The sequence below is a fragment of the Triturus cristatus genome, chromosome 7, assembly GCF_964204655.1.
Source record: "Triturus cristatus chromosome 7, aTriCri1.1, whole genome shotgun sequence".
In the NCBI taxonomy this organism is placed as follows: Eukaryota; Metazoa; Chordata; class Amphibia; order Caudata; family Salamandridae; genus Triturus; species Triturus cristatus.
In genome coordinates, this window is record NC_140590.1 from 1,281,182,425 (window position 1) to 1,281,204,421 (window position 21,997).

Consider the following 21,997-nt stretch of genomic DNA (forward strand, 5'->3'; position numbering starts at 1 on the left):
ACAGCCAAAGACCTAAAATGGATTTGATACTATAAGATAATGTCGTATTTGGTAGCATAACTTAACTACGGTAAGTGTTTGTTGCAGTAGAACAACATTCACTTGTAGGATATTCAACATGAAGCCCGTTCTGGTTCCCACAGCTGAGCCTCGACATGCCGAGTGAGGGGGGAAAAACATCAAACACTCTGACTCAGTGAACGTGTCTGCACAGAGACACTGAACGGATCCCACGTCCCGGGTAGTTCGAAACAATGATGACAGCGAATAGCGGGACATCAAATTCAATCGCTGTGGCAACTGGAAGTCATTCAGGCCTTTCCACACAAGACGTACAAATTGAAGCAGTGAAGAAACTAAGGCGACCAGAGGAGAGGGCGGAGGCGGGGTGGTGCTGCATGTGGGCTGATCACAAATTAAAACACAGGAGACAGCGCGGCATAATCGTCCGCACATTTAGTCGAACCTAAAGCAGTGAAGGGGTCGGGGTGATTTGTAGACGAAGCAAGCATAGACGGAAGGAAGGAGGCGGGAAGCCATATGCAGGCCCTGGAGTCCTGGGACCTGGGGGTCACTGATAGTGAGATTCAGCGGCAAGCATTGCTTGGGGGCGGGAATTGATTTAGGTGCAAGCGGTGAGGTAGGAGCATAAATAAAATAGTGTGGACTTGCGAGTCAAATGAAAAATGCATCCTCAGCCAGAAAGCGGAGAGCAAAGGGGTCGGGGGTGGCAAGGGCGGCAAGGGATTAAGAAAGCCCACGAGTGGTGCGCGTGTGCTTGGGTAAGCCAGCAGACCATTTGTTTTCAATTATCACGCCCGCGTCTAGGAACGATAATTGAAAACAGATGTGGCCTGTGCACGTAACCGCAAGCCTTAGGCCGTGGGCGGTTACATTGGCTGGGAAAGGCGGGACATGCGCCCGCCTTTACCCACTTGCGTGCTGTATATTAAGGAAGACGCACGCAAAGGCCAATGGAATGTCAGGACTTCGAGCACGAGCTTGCTCTCTCATGCTCAAAGTGCTGGTCAGCTCCAAGATGGCGTATCCTTAGAGCAACGCATGCGCGCTGCGCTAAGGCTCGACCTAAAAAACTGCAGAGGCAATGGCAGACAGAGATGAATTACGTGAAGTAGTCCCCTCTTCTTGCTGCCTGCACGTCCCATAACTCCCTTATTTCCCCTAGATTTTCTCCCATACACTGCCTTTTTTATCCCCATGGGGAAGCCAGGCCCGCGACAATGCCATCCTAGCTGCCTCTAATAATTTCCAGCAGCTCCCACGACTAATATTCCACGGTAATTCCATCAGAGTTATGCAAGCTGGTACTGCCTAGCTCTATTAAAGGAGTATTGATACACACTGTATTTTTGGGGGAAATACTATCACATGGGAGGCGAGATCCAAAAGGCAGCAGGGAAATGCTGAAAATATAATTACCTGCCCTGGTTGTTCTATTAGCAGATAAAAAGTACACATTCACTTCATACAATAATCTTATGAATGTAAAAGGGGGGACACAATGTCGGCTTCGGGTTCTATCAGCAACTACTATGTGGACTCTCTGATCGGCCATGAGGGGGACGAGCTGCTGGCGTCTAGGTTCCCAGCCACTGGGGCTCACCCTGCAGCCGCCAGACCATCAAAACCATCAAGGCTGGTCCCGGACTGTGCAGATTTCCCATCCTGCAGCTTTGCCCCCAAGCCAACTGTCCTCACAACCTCCTGGGCTCCCGTGCACTCGCAGTCGTCGGTGGTGTACCACCCTCACAGCCACCACTAGCCGCACATAGGCACCGACGCGAGGTATGTGCGCTCGTGGCTGGAGCCGCTCTTCAGGGCTGTGTCCTTCCCGGGCTTCGCGGCCACCAGCAGGCATTACAGGCTCAAGCCCGACTCCTTTCCTGGCAGGAGGGGCGAGTGCGGCCCTGGCGACCCCCGCAGCTTTCCAGATTAGATGTACGGCTCCCCCGGCGGGAGGACCCCGCAGATCATCCCCTTCCTGGAATCCGAAGCCCTGGGCTCCAGAAAGCACAAAGACGACAAGGCAGAACTGGACCCCAGTAAGTTTTCAGTTATTGCTGTTTACAATCGGGAGTGGGAGTGGTGGGTGGATGGAGGGAGAATTATAGACGCGCCTTGAAGTGTCCTCAATAAAATGTAACCACCTTGGGCTATTAAGTCGCCCTTAACATGGCTTCTCCGAAAGGCACTGTTCCTGCCGAGAGGCTGTAAAGAGAGGAGATGCAGCATCAGATCAGGATTGTCAGAGGAAAAAGACACTAGTAGGCTGAAGGCATCTTGGAGGCTAAAATGTGCGTGCAGGGTTTATTGTGCTGCAGAAAGCTCACTCGAACGCTTTTGTGTCCAGAAGCTTCCAGCTCTATATGTGCTACGTTTCGAGTATGTACGAGGCGTCCAGAGTGGGTACACTCTCCAAGAATATACTCCAGGCTGTGGCTCCATGTGGAAGGAGGGCTACGAGAGCTTGGAAAAGATGGGCAGATGGCTGTCTACGGAGGCTTCCAATGCTGTGCTTTAGAAAGTAAACCTTAGTCCTCCATGGAGACCGCTGCAAGGCCGTCTTTTGGGGTGGCTAGCAGCACATGTCTCACCAACCGGCTGGGGCTGCGCTGGAAATACAGCGGGGTACTAAAGGGGAAAGGAGCAGCCATGACTGTGGGTCTTCTCCTTGAAGATGCACGTTCTTGAGTCCGGAGCTCCGTGCACTTCCTCTGCATGGGCAGCCTGGGCTGCCAGGTGCAACGCTAGGACCCAGGGACGTTTCATGCTCGTTCTAGTTACACAGGAAGGTGTGATTCCAAAGGTGTAAAGGTATGAAGGTAGAGGTTGGCAGAGTTGAGAGGATGCAGGGGTCGGGGGTGGCGAGGGCGGCAACGGATGAAGAAAGCCCGCGAGTGGTGCGCGTGTGCTTGGGAGAGTGAGCAGCCCATTTGTTTTCAATTATCACGCCCGCGTCTGGGCACGATAATTGAAAACAGATGTGGCCCTTGCGCGTAACCGCAAGCCTTAGGCCGTGAGCGGTTACATTGGCTGGAAAAGGCGGGACATTCGCCCGCCTTTACCCACTTGCGTGCTGTCTTTTAAGGAAGACGCACGCAAAGGCCAATGGAATGTCAGGACTTCGAGCACAAGCTTGCTCTCTCGTGCGCGAAGTGCTGGTCAGCTCCAAGAGGCCGTATCCTTAGAGTAACGCATGCGCGCTGCGCTAAGGCTCGACCTAAAAATCACTACTTGAGAATACTTGAGTCACAAACACAGTATAATTGAGAGGTTTCAGTCTTGGTCTGAACAATCTTTGGCCCTCAAGTTCTTCTCCCCCTGCGTGTGCCACGTCATTACATAGACGTACCACTTGCTGGCTGACTGCAGAAGTGGCTGCATGTGCTTGTGCCCTGCTGTTCTCTCCCTCAGCACTCATGCCTGGTCCATCAGCTCCCGCTTGTTTTGGTCATACAGTCATGCTTCACTGGCAGTACTGCAGGCTACTGGTGAGTGCAGCCTATGTGGTGATTTATGGGAGAGCAGACAGGTGGGGCGTCTGGTGCTGTGTGGGGGTTGAGAGACCAGCGTGAAGGCAGTCCTGATGTGGCTTGTAGGCCTCTCTGGGTTTGAGAGGATTGCATGCACTGTCCGAACTCGGCATTTTTATTACCAGTAACGCTTTTGTGGATTGATTTTTCTAGACTCTTTAATTAGTATTAGCTTTTCATACTGCTAATAGTCTTGGAAGCTGGAAAATTCTGGAAGCTCTGGAGATTCTGGAAAGCCATCATCATGAAGGATCTGTTAATGCGGCTTCAGGAGGGTTGCACATTTACCAGTAGGACTATTAGCCATCCACTATTGCCTTCACTGCAAGGTTCATAGCGGGTGATTGTTTAGCGATCATTGGCGATCATAACCATCTGGTCTGACTTGATCTCTTCCAAACAATAGCAATGGCTAGCAGTCTGTGTGGGTCCTGTGGTCTGGTGTGGCTGTGTCTAGTCCCGAGCCTTACCTTCCACAAGGCATTCTTTTTCCTTGGGGAAGAAAAAGTTGTATTCAACATGAAGGCCGGCTCTCGGGCTAGGCATAACCCGAAACTGTACATTGCAAAATTTGTATTGCATGCAACCATGACACCTACATTGGCCGCCACTCCAAATAGTCAATGTGATAATGTTCAAAAGACCCAGAATCCACTACAAGTTTTATGTTCTAGTACAGTGTGAAGCAAGGAGCTAAATAAGAGGCGATGTGTTGCTAAGGAAACCAAATATTCTTTCAGAGACTTCATGAAACTAATTGTTAGAGAATGAACTTCTCCAATGAAAAATGGATTGTACACTGCCAAGACATGCATACAGAAGTGTACAAAAAAATGATGGACGGAATGCTAGAACTAAGCTCAGCCACTGGTCATTACTCGGGCCGCATTCCAATCCATCGTTATTTTGCACACCTTTTCCCTCAGTTTGGACCAAGCTATATGCAAATCCATCTTGACCCCGTTCTAAACACCTCAGTCCAGGGCGAACTGCCAAACCAGGTCCTTCCTGAACCAAAACACACACAACCCCAGGACCAGTGTTGTCCTAGTTATGGGCTCATCCGCCGGGTACAGCTTGGTTCCAGGGACAGTGTGCACAGGACCCACGTCTGGCATACCCATCCCACTTAGGATGACATACTAAAAAAGTGATGAATGGAATGCTTGGCAGTTCGGGCTGGATTGTTTCGAATGGAGCAGGGTCAAGACTGATTTGCATAGGGCTGGATCCAAACTGAGGTGACATGGTGTACAAAACAATGATGGATTGGGATGCGGACTGAGTAATTGCCAGCGGCTGAGATTAATTCAAGAATTCCAACCATTACTTTTTTGTATACTGAAGACACATACATGCAGGGAAGGAACAGTACAAGACATATGAAGGCTTGGTACAAGTACCTGATAGTAAATCTTTATTATGCAATGCTAATGTAACATATGGTAAGTTGGGTCCTACGCCCAATAAAGATTTAACATCACAAGGACAAATAATCTGTCATGTTATGGATAGGGACTTGGTGGCTAAGCCCGGAAAGTCAATCGTAGTTCCTGGTCCAGGAAATAAGCATGAAATTAAAGTGAAAGCGGAGGTGCATAATAATACGGCTATGGAATCAGGTCCAGGCGGATGTACTTTACGCCCCTGTTTGAGGCAGGAGTCGGCTTTCAATGTAACAAATGTGATAACTGAAAGAAGTGTCAACAGAAAGATTAAGCCTCCGATTCTGATTGGTACAATCTTATACCCTCCTGATAAAGGGGTCAAATTAAATGAAAGGGACCTGGAATCCAAATGTGCAGAGAGCTGCTAGTTTCAACCTATTAAGGGATAAATCAATCTTGGACAATCTAGAAAAGGATGCAGACATAGTGGACCAATCTGTCATGCCGTTGCGTTCAATGCTCTCTGGAAATCTTAAACTATGCAATTAAAACCGTTTTTCAAGCTCTGTATTTGGATCTATGAAGAATCCGCAAATAGAGGATGTTCCGGAGCTGTACCAAGAAAGGAGATTCTCCCTTCCGTACCTGATTGGACTGTCCTCTACACAAGAGGATAGTGTCCTTTTGAGCGATAGCGTACAGATGGTTAAATCCGAAATAACACCAAAAGGTGTCCCACTAGCTCAAAAGTGTCCATCCATGTGGGAAAATGTTTCAAGTAATTGGAGCTGGATAGAGTCAATGAACAAAATCCAGGAATCTATGGTTCAATTATTGTCGAAGTTAGTGAAGGCTTCAGAGCATAATGTAGATTCTGATCTACTAATCTTTCTATCACGGCTGAGGCAGAAAGGTCTCAAGAACAAGGACAACATTCAGTTAACATCAAATATTAATGAAGGACATGGGAGGTCACTGCATGAACTGAAGACAGTGTGTCGAACCCACTGTCATAAAATGACCCCAACAGTTCAAGCAGAAATTGGGATTACAACTCAAATATCTGAGGAGAGTGTACGTTTTTTATAAAGGGAGTACCTGAAAAAGGTGCTCCGGATAACCCAACTGTAAAAAACCTGGCCGGTAACAGGTACAGATAGTAAAGAAGTACAGCCTTTGATGGAGACAAAAAGGATAGAAAATGTATTCTTAATATTCCAGAACAAGAAACAAGCAAGGACCTCTGCAAACTTAAAACTAAAGAAAAGGTGAAAATGAAGAATTGCGATAAAAGGTCAAAGAGTGCTGCGGATAGAGCCCACCTATGAAAATTAGTCAGAAAAACCTGTTGCACCCAACCAACAGGAAATGTCTGGGACAACAAAGATAATGGAGAAAATTGCTAACACCTCAAATAAGCAAGCTGATGTTCCAACCTCTGAAGAAAAGAGTGCACTGGCTCTTCATGTCTTATAAATGACCGAAAAAGCATACAAAGTCCGTCAAGGTGTAAGTGAATCAAGTCAATGATCGGTCTAATGCATAGGAGTGATCTACGATAGATCCTTAGGAATGCTTACATACCTTGGTTTGTGCAATACAGCCAGATCCTTATCAAGCTGAGGAATGCACACTACGATTAGTAGATATTTTTGCACATCATGATCTTGAACCATTTTTAAACAGATCAAGGATTTTATCGGTTTTTAACACCTTGGAAAAGCAATCAAAAATAAACGTAAAGAATATTGTTGCTTTGGTTTCTTTTCCAAAGCGTGCAGAACCTACATTAAATTGGCTGAATGTCATGGCATACTTATATACTGAGGAAGTACTTAATTCTATACATGATCTTAGAAATACTGGTTACGATGCATATTACAAATTTCAACCTAACCAGATAGTCAAACAGCTTGCTCCAGAAATTAATTAGAGGCTTCCACAAGGTGGATGGAGGGAATTAGAGGTAAACCTTGGCCACATGGACAACAGTACTACTGAATGTATGGGGCAGAAAGTATGGGGGCAAAAATAATTCTAATAACTAAATGCAAGTATGGAAGATGAATTTATACAAGCTACAACGCATTTGCTATGATGAACGAAAATTATTGGAACTGGATTGCTGCAGCAATCTATATGGAGAAAGGTCATGCTGGCGAGGTTGTCCACTTTCTATATTGGAATATTGCTGGTTTGAAAAGGAATTGGAAATCTCTGACCACTGCATTGAAAAAGAATAATCTTATGGTTACAGAACTACAGGAAACTAGAGATGTGGTGATGAATGATTACCTGGTTTATAATCTGAAAGCAGTGAAGGGGAAATATGGGTCATCCAGCAGGTGGGTTAGCGCTCCCAATTGTGGTGAAACATGAGCTCAAGAGAGCAAGAATATTTAGTGAATTTACAAGATTCCTAAAGATTAAACTATTAAGTGAGAAGAATGGTAATGATGTTCACTTGAAAAATCCCTCTAAAATGGTAATAACAATAAATATTTACTTCCTCCCTAATTAAAGCCAGGCAAAACAATTAAAAAATGGGGTAGTTCTTCTGGAGAAAATTACCTTAAAAGTTCTAAAGGTTCCAATTCTCCTGTTATGAGATTTTAATACAAAGACCACCATCCGACTCCTGATGGATGAGTTCCAGTTGGAGAAGGACAATGTCGTGGGTATCCTGGTAGAGACAGCTGGTGATGTCTGAAGGTTAAAAAAACTGCCTTTAACCCCATAAAGCTTGAATATGACAATAATGGAACGACTAAAGACGACCAGCCAGTGAAGCACACTTTTGATAATGGGAAATCGTCTTCGTTTATTGCTTATGATATAACTTCCTCCGAAGATTTCTATTTAATAAAAGACCTTGACATAGATACATCTATAGGAAGTGATCATATGCGCCTCCTGTTATCATTAAATGGTCCTCTATCAAGGGACAGCTGCCAGAATAGCTCTCAAATGTGATGGAAGAATAAACGTAGGATTATAGAGACAACATAAGTGAAAACACAAATCGTAAATAAGATCTATGACCTTTTGAAAGAGGATAGGCTAATACTCCTAAAGATATAGTGGAGGAATATGAAAAACTAATACACCATGTCTACGGCCCTAAATAATGGAAAGGTATCAAAGGTTAAACCTAGGTCAGTGAAGGAGTTGGCGAAAATGGAGTTAAATAAGAAAGTAAGGAAGGCTTTTAAAGCGGGCAGCGCTAACAGAGTGTCTAATAGGAATACACCAGAAGGGGTTTAGAAAGCGGATCAGAAGAATGAAATAGACCAAGAAAAAAAGACAACATGGCCGGAGGTTATTACGGCTTTACGTAAAGGAAGATCAAAGACCTTCTGGGATACCGTGGATAAAATTCTGGGGATAACGAGAAAACCAGAAGCAACCCCGGTTATTGAGGAGGACAGGATTAAGTATATATCAGAACTATATAAAGAAAAAGGATCTAATAAAACTGGTCCCTTATAGAGTCTCTTAAGGAGGCCGAATGCCCGACAGAACCTTTTAAAATCACGTTTCTCTAATCCCAACAACAAGAGAAATTGGGGAAATCTAAAAGGTTTGCGGACACAAGGCCTAGATGGGCTATCTGCTGATATAATGAAACTTAACCCCAGCCTGTGGGCCTAGGTTTTGACCCCCAGGTGTTTAAATCAGTAATAAGTAGACAAGAAATCCCAGAATCCTGAAAAGGAAGCATAAGTGTTACGATCTACTAAAAAGGACCCCATGAGTTACTAAAGAGATACCGCATGATCTGTTGGACATCCAGAGCAAATATATGCTTAACTCCTTTTACAAACACTGGAAGCTTTGGTTGAAACTTAGGCGCTCCTACTGAAGAAACAACATGATTTTAAGAAAGGGCACTAAACAGGGGGTGGGTGTCTTATATTGAAACTGCTGGCAGAGGATGATGCTTTGTAAAGAAATCAGCCGCTCTATGTCTCGTACATAGACTTATCTGCAGCATTTGATACCATTAATTGTGCTCCCCTTTGGGAAAAAATAGTAAACTGGAATGTACCGCCTGGTTTATTGACATTAATAATGCAACACTATGAAGGATCATGGACTAGAATTGAATTGGAGAGTAATGGTGCGCTATCTATAAAAATATATACACCAAATGACTTGAAAGAAGGGTGTTTATAAATATATAAATATAACATAGTTATATCGAGGTCAACAGAGTCCTAAGGGGGCTTAGGATATACGCCGTACCTGTGTATGAAAACCCAGACCCACTCCTATTGGAGGAGTGGGCTGAACATACGACCCAGTCATGTCAGGGCATGTTAACCATATTGGTTAAATTCGCCTAGAGTGACAGAGATAAAGCACTGAAGGATATCAGTGATTTGGAAAATGAAATAGCGAAAGATGAGGACAAGAGCAAACAAGAGGAATTAAAGGAACAAATGAAAAAACAATAAAAGATCTACAAACAGAAAATCAAACAGAAAAAACACGAGAAGTTTGACAGAGATGAGAAAGACTATGCACAAGGCAGGGTTCTTTGCCAGAAAATTTGACATACCCAGAAGGGAACTGTTAACCAAAAAAAGGCACTCCGCCATTGAATCCAGGGAGACATCAGAGTCGGATGTAACTGATAATGAACGGTCAAGTGAGGAGAGCACAAGTCGATCGGGGACAGTCACGGGCAAGACTCCTTCTCACAAGGAGTTTCACCTGATTCGCCAATCGTGGCAAAGAGGAGGTAGGGGGAAACCACCGGACCAACGGTCTACAGAAAAACAAGGCGAGGGGGCACAAGAAGCAACAGGTCTCCGCCATTAACAAGGAGCAAGAAGACCAACAGAAGACAATAATCAATGAGAACCTTACAAATATGAACCTGACCCCCCAAAATTCTATCCAAAATGGAAGAGTCAGTATTAAATCATGGCCCGTCATTCTGTTCCCAGAAGAAGCTGGAGTATTCTCAAACCCGAATCAACTTGTTTAAATTTACACGCAAGCTGAAACTTCACAAGTACTTCAAATAAAAACCCCTGACTACTAGACCCAAGAAATTGGGCAACAGCTTTATGGTTGCAGACATCTTGACAGGAAAGGACTTGGAGACCATAGAAATCCTTGAAAATTTACGTTCAGAGGATGAACCAAGGTCGGGAACATCTCTGACCTTGGTGCAACAAATTGATTTGGCAGGGGTAGAACAAAGTAGTGGTAACAGTCCTTTCAAACCTGCCTCACAGTTTTTATCACAGATGCCTGGGGACGCCATTAATGTGTTCGCTGAAGCAGTGAACAAAGATCTTTTGCGGTTGAGACAACGAAAGACTAGAAAAGATTCTACTAAAAGAAATTTCTACAAGAAACAACAATTAGCTTTGGACAGTCTCTGCAGAGACAAATCCATAGTGTATAAACTGTCAGATAAAAGCGGTAACATTGTGTTACTGACACGTGACTAATATGATATGGAGGCACAGTGGCAATTGTCAGATGGAAACTGCTACTTAAGAACTAATGAAAAATCCTATAATTAGAGCATCACAGCTTACCACAAGCTGATACGCAAATGGTTTGAGAGCAATATGTTGGAGACTGATGAATACTCATATCTTCGGTGTCTGCATCCTATCACACCCACTTTTTATCACCTTCCAAAGATTCATAAAGACAATAAACACCCTCCAGGAAGACCAATTGTTTCCTCGCAAGGGAGTTTAACTGAACATTTATCCATCTAGGTAGACCATTTTGTATCGCAACTGGTGGTGATTCTGACCTCTTATAGTAGAGACACAAAGGATTTTTTAAGACACATCAATGAGGTCAAGTGAGAAGACGGTTTCCAACTAGTGGTCCTGGACATATCTAGCCTGTACACTTGTATTGCCCAGGAGGATGGGCTGAGGGCAACACAGTTTTTTTGTTGTTTTTTTTAAATCGCCCTTTGAAATTCCATGAACATAATGCCATGCTAATTACATTTATCGAGTTATGTCTTAATAACAATATTTTCCTTTTCTGAGATCAATATTATAGACAGGTCTCGGGCCGGCAATGGGCACCTGCTTCGCCCCCAGCTATGCAAACTTATTTGTAGGCCGGTGGGAGGAGCGGGTGGCCTGGGAGGTCTCCAGTGCCAATTGGATGACCAACGTGGTAGCATGACATCGATATATCGATGACCTCTTCCTGATTTGGAGAGGGCCACTTGAAACAGCTAGGGCACATATTGATGTACTGAATTCCAATGAAGTTAACTTGAAATTCACGGGTGAAGTCAGGTCCCAGTCAGTAAACTTTCTAGATCTAAAAGTCTAGATCTCTGAAGGGAGTCTCTGTATCATGCTTTATAGGAAGCCTATAGCAGACAACTCGACATTACACGCCACAAGCAGTCATCCTCATAAGCTCGTTAGCAGCATCCCCTATGGAGAGCTTTTGAGATTGAAAAGGAATAATACTAGAGATCAAGATTTCCAAACAGCTGCCAAGGAAAGCATGGCGTGGTTAAGTGCCCGAGGCTATAGTAACAAAATTCTAACACAAGCCTTGACAAGGGTTAACTCCTTATCGAGGTTAGACTTGTTGAAAGACACACATAAAGATACCAAAGACATTGGTAGATTTAGGATGATCACCACCTTTTCTGAGGATGCCAATGATCTTAGGAGAATCATGTGTAAGAACTGGCATACCTTAAAAACAGATATCATCATAGGTCAGGACATACCGCCTAGCCCCTTGCTCACCTTTAGAAAAGATAGGTCCCTAAACAATAACTTGGTCCGCAGTCATCAGGTAAAAGAAGCCGTGGGGTCAACATCGGCAACACTACATGGCTTCATCCCATGTGGAAAATGCAAGGCTTGCTGTAATAGAAAGAGTCCTTTCCATCTGTATTCCTGGATTAGACAAGCCTAGACGTCTTAATAAATTTATGACCTGCACAACACCATATACGGTTTCCGGCCTGACATGCCCATGTGGATTACAATACATCGGAAGTACTATACGTTCCACTAAGGTCCGCATATTAAAGCATATGAGGGCCATTACAAATGGAGATGCTTTGTATCCGGTGGCTAGACACTTTAATAAGGAGCACAACAGGAATAGAGACCTCCTGACCTTCTTCTGCATTGATCATGTCCCTGTCGATTAGAGGGGTGGGGATAGAATCCTTAGATTAGGAAGACTTGAATCCCGTTATATAATTGACATGCAGACCAAGGCCCCTAAAGGCATGAATAGCAGTGAAGAACTAGCAGTTCATTTGGGGGAGCAACAATCTGGGTGTTCCAATGAACTGGATTGATACACAACAGATTCTTGATCTTCTTGCTGGACTCCTTTCCTTTCATTTGTCTCTCCTCTTTCCTCACTTTGTGCCACAATTAATGGATGTTGCATCCTAATTCTCACTATCCATTCTTTTTTCTGCACTGTTATGTAGGACATAGTAATTATTTATTCACTGTGTGGCATAAAATATATTGGGAGTAATTTGGCTACTAAGCTCATTAATGGCAGGTATTGTAGGCCCATTCAGGGCGGAATGTGGTGGATACCATTTTGGGAACCATGCATTATTGTTTTTACTTGATATGACTGGATACAGGGCCCATCCAGGACGAGATATTACAAATGTATTATGAACTATCCTGTTCAAGGCTATATACCAATAATCAGATACCACGATGTATGTCGCACTTGGGGCATACACCATTGTACATTATATACAACAAATCAGGTATGTAAAAACAATGACCGTTAACATGAAAAACGTATATACCAATGCTATAACTTTGAAAATGTTGCCACAATACTGCTATTAAAACAATGTCATATAACATAACAAACGTATATACCAATGTTTTACCTTTGAAAATGTTGCCACAATACTGCTAGATTAGCCATGTCAATCACCAGTACCATCATGTGAAGATGGCGCTACTTTAAAAACAACAAAGTGATTTCTATGTCCTTCCTTCATGTTAATGAATTCATGAACGTTTAAAGTGGGTCGTTTCCGGCACCCCCGATAATACCGATGAAGGAGACAGCCGAAACGCGTTTGTTTTTTGCAGGAGTTCCACTCACCCCCACGAGTGCTTCTTATTGGGTTCGAGTGCCTATGGGACTGTGATATATATATATATATATTATCTACTGGCGGTCGCCAGTAGATAGTTATAGTTAGGACCGTGTTTCCATAGGAAAACTGAAAATTCTATTTTGAATAACTTTGGCGCCGGTTGACGAATCCTCGCGAATTTTTCAAAATAGGTGGGGCGCTCCGCTCAGCTCCTACCCTGAAAGTCTCGGGGGGATTCGTAAAGCAGGGGCTGAGAAAAAAGGGGGGTCCCAAAACACGTTTTCCCCATGTATTTTTCCATAGGGACCTTTAGTTCAAGGTACAGCCCGAACGGCTGAACAGAATTACTTGAAATTTGGCATAGAGGTAGTCCTCAGGTCAGGGATGCGCCTTTTGGATATCTGGAGTCAATCTGTTCAGTAGTTCCTGACAAAATTGCAGTTAAAAGTACATATATATCTATAAGCGCTGCCGTGCGCGAGCGCAATTCTGATTGGCTGTTAGATGTCAGTAAACATTCGAATCGGTCGAAATCAGGAAGTGCCGGCCGCCATTTTGTCTCTCGCAGTCTGAGGCAGTAAAAAACAAAGGTGGAGAACGTGAAAAGGGGGCAGGGTGGACAGTTCCTGACACCCTAGCCTTCGTCTGGGGGTCACTGAAGTGAGGTGCGCGTACCGTACACGCACGGCACGCACCCCGCATCGTGTGCGTTCGGTGCGCGAAGGGCACACGCACCAAGCGCGTACCGCAAAAGTACGCATGCGCGTACAGAAGACACACGCACGCGCACATGCGCATTAGAGGTACGCACGCACGCACGTACGGCACTCCCGCGTAACGAGCCCGCGTGCGCGTATTGAGCATGCGCTTACGCGTCGCGCAGGACGTACGCACGCCTACGTAAATTGCGTAAGCATGCGCAAACGGAGCATAAATATTCCGTACGCTCAACGTGCATAATGCGAACCGTGCGCTTACGGTAAGCTTTCCGTACGCGCACGGTAAAAAATCCTAAAAAAAAAATAAAATAAATAAAATAAAGGTTTGTAGAAGATATTAACTATGTTATTCAACTATATCTAACTATTTATTTAAAAAAAGGTGAACCTTTCTATATTGCAGGATACAGTAAATCAATGAATATATACATAGGTAGCATATTGTTTCTAACAAAAAACAAAAGAAAAAATTGAAAGAAAAAAATGGATTTTAAAAACCTTGCAAATTCACTAAAAAACCATAGGTTACACACACGTTATAGTTAGGAATTAGCATTTAAAAAACCTTGCAAATTCACTTAAAAAACCATAGGTTTCACACATGTTATAGTTAGCTGGACATTTCTCTCGTAAAAAACCAATGAAACTCCCCCGTTATAGTCAGTGCAGGCAACTATAACTCACGTGACCGCAATCCTCTGCTGATGACGTCAGATATTACATCACTGATGACATATGTGTCTTTCTGAAAAATAAATATTTGTAATATATGTATAGCTAAAGATTAATGGAAGAAGACATGGGTAAATAAGTGTCTAAATACAGTGATGTAATATCTGACGTCATCAGCAGAGGATTGCGGTCGCGTAAGTTATAGTTGCCTGCACTAACTATAACGGGGGAACTTCATTGGTTTTTTACGAGAGAAATGTCCAGCTAACTATAACATGTGTGAAACCTATGGTTTTTTAAGTGAATTTGCAAGGTTTTTTAAATGCTAATTCCTAACTATAACGTGTGTGAAACCTATGGTTTTTTAAGTGAATTTGTAAGGTTTCTTAAATGCTAAGTTATGTATGTATATATATATATAATTTTTTTTACTGGTGGCCGCCAGCAGGTAGTTAGGCCCGAGTTTCCATAGGAAAAGCTTTTTTTGTTTTGCCAATATCTTTAGCGCCATTTGACGAACCTTATCTAATAGAGTTGGACCAGCACTACTAGCATTTGTCACTTTAGATTATCAAGTACTGTTGCATTATGCACTTTATCTGATTTTATATTGTTGATTGCCTCATTGTGTTCCAAGTAGCACCAGTCACTTTATGTCCTTCTATTATTGTTGCATTTATGCATCACAACACATTATTTTTTTGGAATTTGTAGTTGGACTTTCGTGGAATAATATTAATTCTTTTTGAAGATAATTTTACCCTCATGTTGGGTTCCTTTTTTTTTTTTTATTATTTCAACACGGTGAGCACTTTATACAAATATCAATATGACACATTACATCAGGTGCTTTGACGCTAAGGAGGGGGAGAAAAAAGATATATGCGAAGTATATTCTATTGATATAAATATATGCATTTAGGCTTTAAGTCTGTCAATTACAATGCAATATAATGTATGGAATTGTGAAAATTGAATTTCCATTTCAAACGCATTGTCTTTACATCGTAATTCCTGATGTTTACATGTTTTCTATGTCTATTGAAAAAAGAAAAAAACTGTTTGCACTTGCACTTTAAATAGTGGGCTTGCATTGATGCGTGGTCAGGTGATCAAGGCCGCTGTGACGGCCGAAACGCGTCCTGATATCCTTCGTGGGGATTGCAAATAAATAAACGATTTGTTTGGCACTACATGAGGTCTGCGCTCGTGATTCCCTTCCAGGGAGCTTCTTTTACGAGTGGTTAAGAAATATTACCGGCAGACGGCTGCTGCCGGTTCGCAGACCCCCTCCTATGCAAGAGGATTTGCTATGAAATCAGCCAATTGCGCTTGAGGGCCTCCCGAGCGGATACAACCACAGGCTTGTGGTGAGTGACGGCGGGGACCCCCGGGGCACTACACAGAGTCCAGGAAAAGGAACCAGGCGAAGCCCCTCGGGACCCGACAAAGTAACCAGTACGACGCTATCCGGATGAATGCGAGGTACGAGAAGGTGCTCTTTCAACTGCTGGTGAAGAACGCTCGGCTGAGCTGGCACCGTGCGAGGGGCATCCAGTGCTGTATTCTGCCTCTATCTCTCCGGTAAGAAATTGCGTCAGATTCTGGTTTTGAGGTTACCGGGAAGGAGGTGTGCCCACACTGGGAGGAGAAACGTATTCGGAGAGTGATTTTTTCGCTCCGTTCGTTGTATTGTTTCCCCAGTGCGCAAAGAACAATTTGTTTTAAAGTCAAAACCCCAAGGAAGGATGTCGGTTGACACGCGTGCAGCCCGTGAGCTTGCTGCTAATGAGATATTCTCTGATGCCTTGGAGAATGAGGCGATCGTACAAACAAAGGCATCAATGGAGATTAATAAAGAGCCTAGTGGCTTAAGAGAACAACTTAAAACATTGGAAAAAATGAAAAAACAAGAAACTGCTAAGTGGTGGGAAGCCCGATCCCTTAAAAGATATCTAGACGTCGGAAGAATTCCAAGGGGGCTCCGTATCATGTTGGCCCCCAGTTATGAGACACCCAATCCTCTGATGATGGCCGAATGGGGAGAATGCAATCTGGACTCTTCTAGACGTTTAGTCCAGATCCTAGTTAAATATGCGGAAATAGATGGGGCAGCTCTGCAAATAAAAATAGACGCACATGAAGAATATATTCAACAACAAGGATATGATCCCCAACTACAAACCAAACTAAGGGAAGAGATGAATATCCGACTGGGGAAGGAAGAGGAGAAAATAAAGGCACGGAAGATATGGAAATTTAAAAGGGACCGTGATGACTACGCGAATGGTCAAATTTTCACTTTCTCACGGCGCTATGATTCCCTCAGAGCAGCCACAGCCAACAAAAGACATGGAAATAAGGGATCTCAAAAAGAACCGGTGGAGCTTTCCTCACCTTACAGCTCAGCGATGGAAAGTGAACCTGAAAATGAAGGGGTCCGTAATGCATTAGGAATTAAGCTGACGGTTGGGGAAGAGTTGGACGTTTTAAAACAGGGAAGAAGGGAGACATTGAGACCAAGACCGCAAGACATGAAGGCACCACAAAATGCCAAAGAAGACGGGCGAGACGTCGGGCAAACAAGCAAAGGCGAACCAAGGAATCGAGGACGAGGTCGCGGACGCTCCCAAAGGTATTAGAAACAGAGACTGGTGATTCTCAGGCTCCGGAATGCAAGGCAATCATCAATCTGGGGCAGATTGACCTCACGAAAGCAGAAAATCAATTACTGAGCCTGGGTTTAAGCTATTGCCCGGAAACGAACTTTCACTACACTCGTACCAGGGCAGATGTATACCTATTCATTAGGAAATTAAAACTTAAAAAATTACATCTGCAAAAACCTGTATTGGAAATCGACAAAAGGTCTAACAACAATACCAGTCCCAGCAATCTACAGGTCTCTGATGCAATATTATACAATGATATGTACCAACTGGCAATGGGCGAGCATGTGGAAGCAGGTGAACCAATCTCAGTTTTTAATCAAAAGAAGCCTGATACTCCCTTTAAACCCAAATCCAAATTTATCCCTCTATCTTCTCACGACGGGCTGGATACATTCAGCGACCACGTGACAGTTCATCTAAAAAAACTTATGTACATGAACAATTCAGCAAGGAAAAGGAAATATTGCAATCAAGAAAGAAAATTCAATCAATTGATTTCTAAACTACAGAAGGCAGACTTAATAATTCGCAACTCCGATAAGGGAGGAAATATTGTACTCTGGCCCACAGCAGATTATCTCAAAGAGGCCCACAGGCAACTGGATGAAGTAGGATGTTACAGCAAAAGTACTCCTTTCAAATACAAACATGCACAAGAGACTCTTTTCAAAAATTTATTGGCATGGAAAGGTTTGGGTCTCCTCAGCTGGGAAGAATTTAAATTTATCAAAAAAGAATATCCATCAACGCCCTATATGTACTTCATCCCCAAGGTCCATAAAAGTTTGACTTTACCTCCGGGTAGACCTATTATATCTGCCTGTGATGGCCCCTTTGAGAATCTTTCAAAATACATTGACTATTTCCTGCAAGACCATATGAAAAAGCTGGATTCATATATCCAAGATACAGGTGACTTTCTTAAAAAGATCGATAATTTTAATTGGAAAGAGGATTATCTGTTAGTTACCTTAGATGTATGTTCATTATACACTAGCATCAAACATCAAGATGGCCTGAGAGCGGCAGAGTTTTATTTGAGTACTAGGACTATTGAATATGCTGATCATACCAAAATGTTAATGAATATGCTATCCTTTTGCTTGGAAAACAACTTTTTTTTATTTAATGGTTGTTTTTATCAGCAATTGCGAGGAGTAGCGATGGGCGCCAGCTTCTCCCCCAGCTATGCCTGCTTATTTATGGGCTGGTGGGAGGAGCTGGTGGTCAGGCGAAAATATCAGCATGTTTTTACTCATAATGTGATGCGGTGGTTTCGTTACATCGATGATCTTTTTATCATATGGCAAGGTTCCAAGGAAAGTGTGCTGAAATTTGTAGAGGATATTAATTGTAATGATTTTAACCTTTCTTTTACATCAAATGTGAACAAAGAGACAGTGACATTTTTAGATGTACAGGTTTTAGTAAATAACATTTTAACTACTACCCTTTTTAGAAAACCTACGGCGGGCAATACACTCCTTCATGCAACTAGTGCGCATCCCCCTCATCTTATTAGAAGCATACCCTATGGGGAGATGCTCCGTATCCGGCGCATATGCAGTGACCCTCAGGATATGGAAACTAAACAAAAAGAATGTATGATGAGGTTTTTAGACAGAGGGTATAGTTTTGAAGTAGTGGAAGCAGCCATGAAAAGATCCCAACTGAAACCAAGAGAGGAAATTTTGGAATATAGAAACAGAGACAAAAAAGAGACATCAAACACTGATAATGAACCGGTACGTCTCATATTAACATATTCCAAACAGGAAAAGGAACTGAGGAATATCATGAGAAAACATTGGCATTTTATACGTCAAGACCCAGTGATAGAGGGATTAAGTGGCATGTATCCCCCTATCACCTTTCGTAAAGCTAAGAGTATGGGTAATATGTTGACTGGCAACAGTCAAGATACTTTTAACAAACAAACGTGGTTGCCTACAAGAAATGTTTTTTTTAAATGCTCTACATGCAAGGCCTGCCAATTTGGCATAAATACCAAAACTTATTGCACGACATTCCCTGATACCCAACGGGAAATTAAACAACATCTTACGTGCAAAACGGACTACTGTGTCTATGTCCTGGAATGCGCCTGCACTTTAAAATATATTGGCAGCACAAAGCTGGCAGTGCATAAACGTATCCTGCAGCATATTAGAGCTATTAATAACAAGGATCAGAATTACCCCGTGGCCAGGCACTTTGAAAAGGTACACAACAGCAACCCTAAATGCCTTAAATACTTTGCCATCGAATCTGTACTTTTGAGAAAACGAGGCGGCAATAGGGAGGCAACACTCCGCCGCTTGGAAACTCAATATATCCTAGAGTTTGATTCGAAATGGCCAGGCGGCCTCAATGCCATGGAGGATCTTCATACCTTTCTTTGAACCCTAGCTAGGCAACTACACGTTTTTACCTAGTGATATTTCCTCATCTCCCAGCTCGATTATGAAGATCACAGGCAGTATGTACCTTGGGACCGTATGTGTTAATTTTAATGATTGGTTTTAGGACATTGTAGGGTAGGCAATAATTATTTTATATACCTATTTCGTTTTATTGATCATTTTAATTATGTCACTGGTCTCTAGATCTAACTGTCTTTTTGACTTTGATGAATCTTATTTTAATGCTGAATTGTTTATGGAATCTTTTATCCTTTTATATATTCATATAAAAGGAAAAATCTTTTTGTATCTTTTAAATCTTAGTCTCCATTAATTGATTGCCTACGTGTTGTCTATTGGCACTAGTAGCACTTGTTACTTTTTTGTCCTCAAGTACTGTTGCATTAAGCACCTTATCTAATAGAGTTGGACCAGCACTACTAGCATTTGTCACTTTAGATTATCAAGTACTGTTGCATTATGCACTTTATCTGATTTTATATTGTTGATTGCCTCATTGTGTTCCAATTAGCACCAGTCACTTTATGTCCTTCTATTATTGTTGCATTTATGCATCACAACACATTATTTTGTTTGAATTTGTAGTTGGACTTTCGTGGAATAATATTAATTCTTTTTGAAGATAATTTTACCCTCATGTTGGGTTCCTTTTTTTTTTTATTATTTCAACACGGTGAGCACTTTATACAAATATCAATATGACATATTACATCAGGTGCTTTGACGCTAAGGAGGGGGAGAAAAAAGATATATGCGAAGTATATTCTATTGATATAAATATATGCATTTAGGCTTTAAGTCTGTCAATTACAATGCAATATAATGTATGGAATTGTGAAAATTGAATTTCCATTTCAAACGCATTGTCTTTACATCGTAATTCCTGATGTTTACATGTTTTCTATGTCTATTGAAAAAAGAAAAAAACTGTTTGCACTTGCACTTTAAATAGTGGGCTTGCATTGATGCGTGGTCAGGTGATCAAGGCCGCTGTGACGGCCGAAACGCGTCCTGATATCCTTCGTGGGGATTGCAAATAAATAAACGATTTGTTTGGCACTACATGAGGTCTGCGCTCGTGATTCCCTTCCAGGGAGCTTCTTTTACGAGTGTTTTGTTTTTTACTGGTGGCCGCCAGCAGGTAGTTAGGCCCGAGTTTCCATAGGAAAAGCTTTTTTTGTTTTGCCAATATCTTTAGCGCCATTTGACGAATCTTTGCGAAAGTTTCAAAACTAATGGGGCGCTCCGGTGAGCTCCTGTCTTGAAAGTTTTGGGGTGATTCGTCAAGCAGGGGTCGAGAAAAAAGGGGGGTCCCAAAACGTGTTTTCTCCATGTTAATTTCCATAGGAAACTTTAGACATGGCTACAGACCAAACTGCTGAACGGAATTACACCAAATTTGGCAAACAGGTAGCTCATGGTCCAGAAAGCACTCTTTTTGTTAAATTGTGTAAATCCCTTCAGTAGTTCCTGAGAAATTCATATTAAAAAAATATTAGTATATGGTGGGCGTGGTGGATCTGCGAACCCTTCCGAGCACAAGGTTGACTCTGTTTGGCTGCCAACACTTCAAACCAGAACATGTTGCAGCCATCTTGTTATTTGGTTGAATGGAGTCAGAAGCAAAAAGGTAAAAAAAACACAAGAAAATAAGAAAAGGGGGCAGGGTAGAAACACGCGGACCCTCTCTACAGGGGCCCCCAGGGCCAAAAAAAGTTTTTAAAAAATGTTTTCGGACGGATTCCCGTACGCGTAGGGTGCGCAAATCCTGCTAAAAATATTTACAAAAACATCTGCCCTGCTTCATTTCTTTTAAGTCGCCTGGTGGGTCAGGTCCCGGGGACAATGCATGATTATTATTGGAAGGTTGCAGAGGCCCCGCAGCCCCGGGGACCTCCACCTCCCCGGGGCTTTAAACTTGATGGGAGGGGGGCCGCGCGGACCCCCTTCGTAAGCTGTTCTTGGCCCTGGGTTATAGGTTGGCTCTAAAAAGAGCAGTTGTGTTCACTATGACTCTGTTTGAGCTACATGTTAGTGCGGATGCACAGCTTGACGTTGTTGAGAAAAACTCGGTTTCCTTCACCTGTGAAGTGAACTCCATCACTTTTGTAGATGCCATCCATATCAAAACGTAGATTGTTGTTATAGATGGAGCCCATCCTATGACCTCTCAGGTAAGCAGAAACAACTTTATTGACATTCTTCCTAGCGTTCTCAATCTGTGGACAGAATTGATTTGACCACTTCCATTTTTGTCTTTGGCATATATTAGAATATACAAAGACAGGTTGAGGCAAAAGCAACATCAATTGTGCAAAGGCATCCTTCATTAGCATTTCCAGCCCTACCCCAGTCAATGTGCCTAGGTCACTGCCACCACAGAGCACAATCATGAGGTCAGGGGGTTGGAGATGCAAAAAAGGTTTTAACCAAAGGCATCAATTGGTGCCACTTTAGTCCTCTCTGTG

General features: G+C 42.9%; 1 protein-coding gene and 1 pseudogene across 3 annotated transcripts in view; one reads left to right on the top strand and one right to left on the bottom strand.

Moving 5' to 3' along the window:
- The window catches only part of NUDT9 (nudix hydrolase 9), a 186,688-nt gene that overhangs the window by 80,634 nt on the left and 84,057 nt on the right, over nt 1-21,997 (bottom strand). The window lies entirely within an intron of this gene.
- LOC146811878 (homeobox protein Hox-C9 pseudogene) lies at nt 1,523-2,143 on the top strand (annotated as a pseudogene).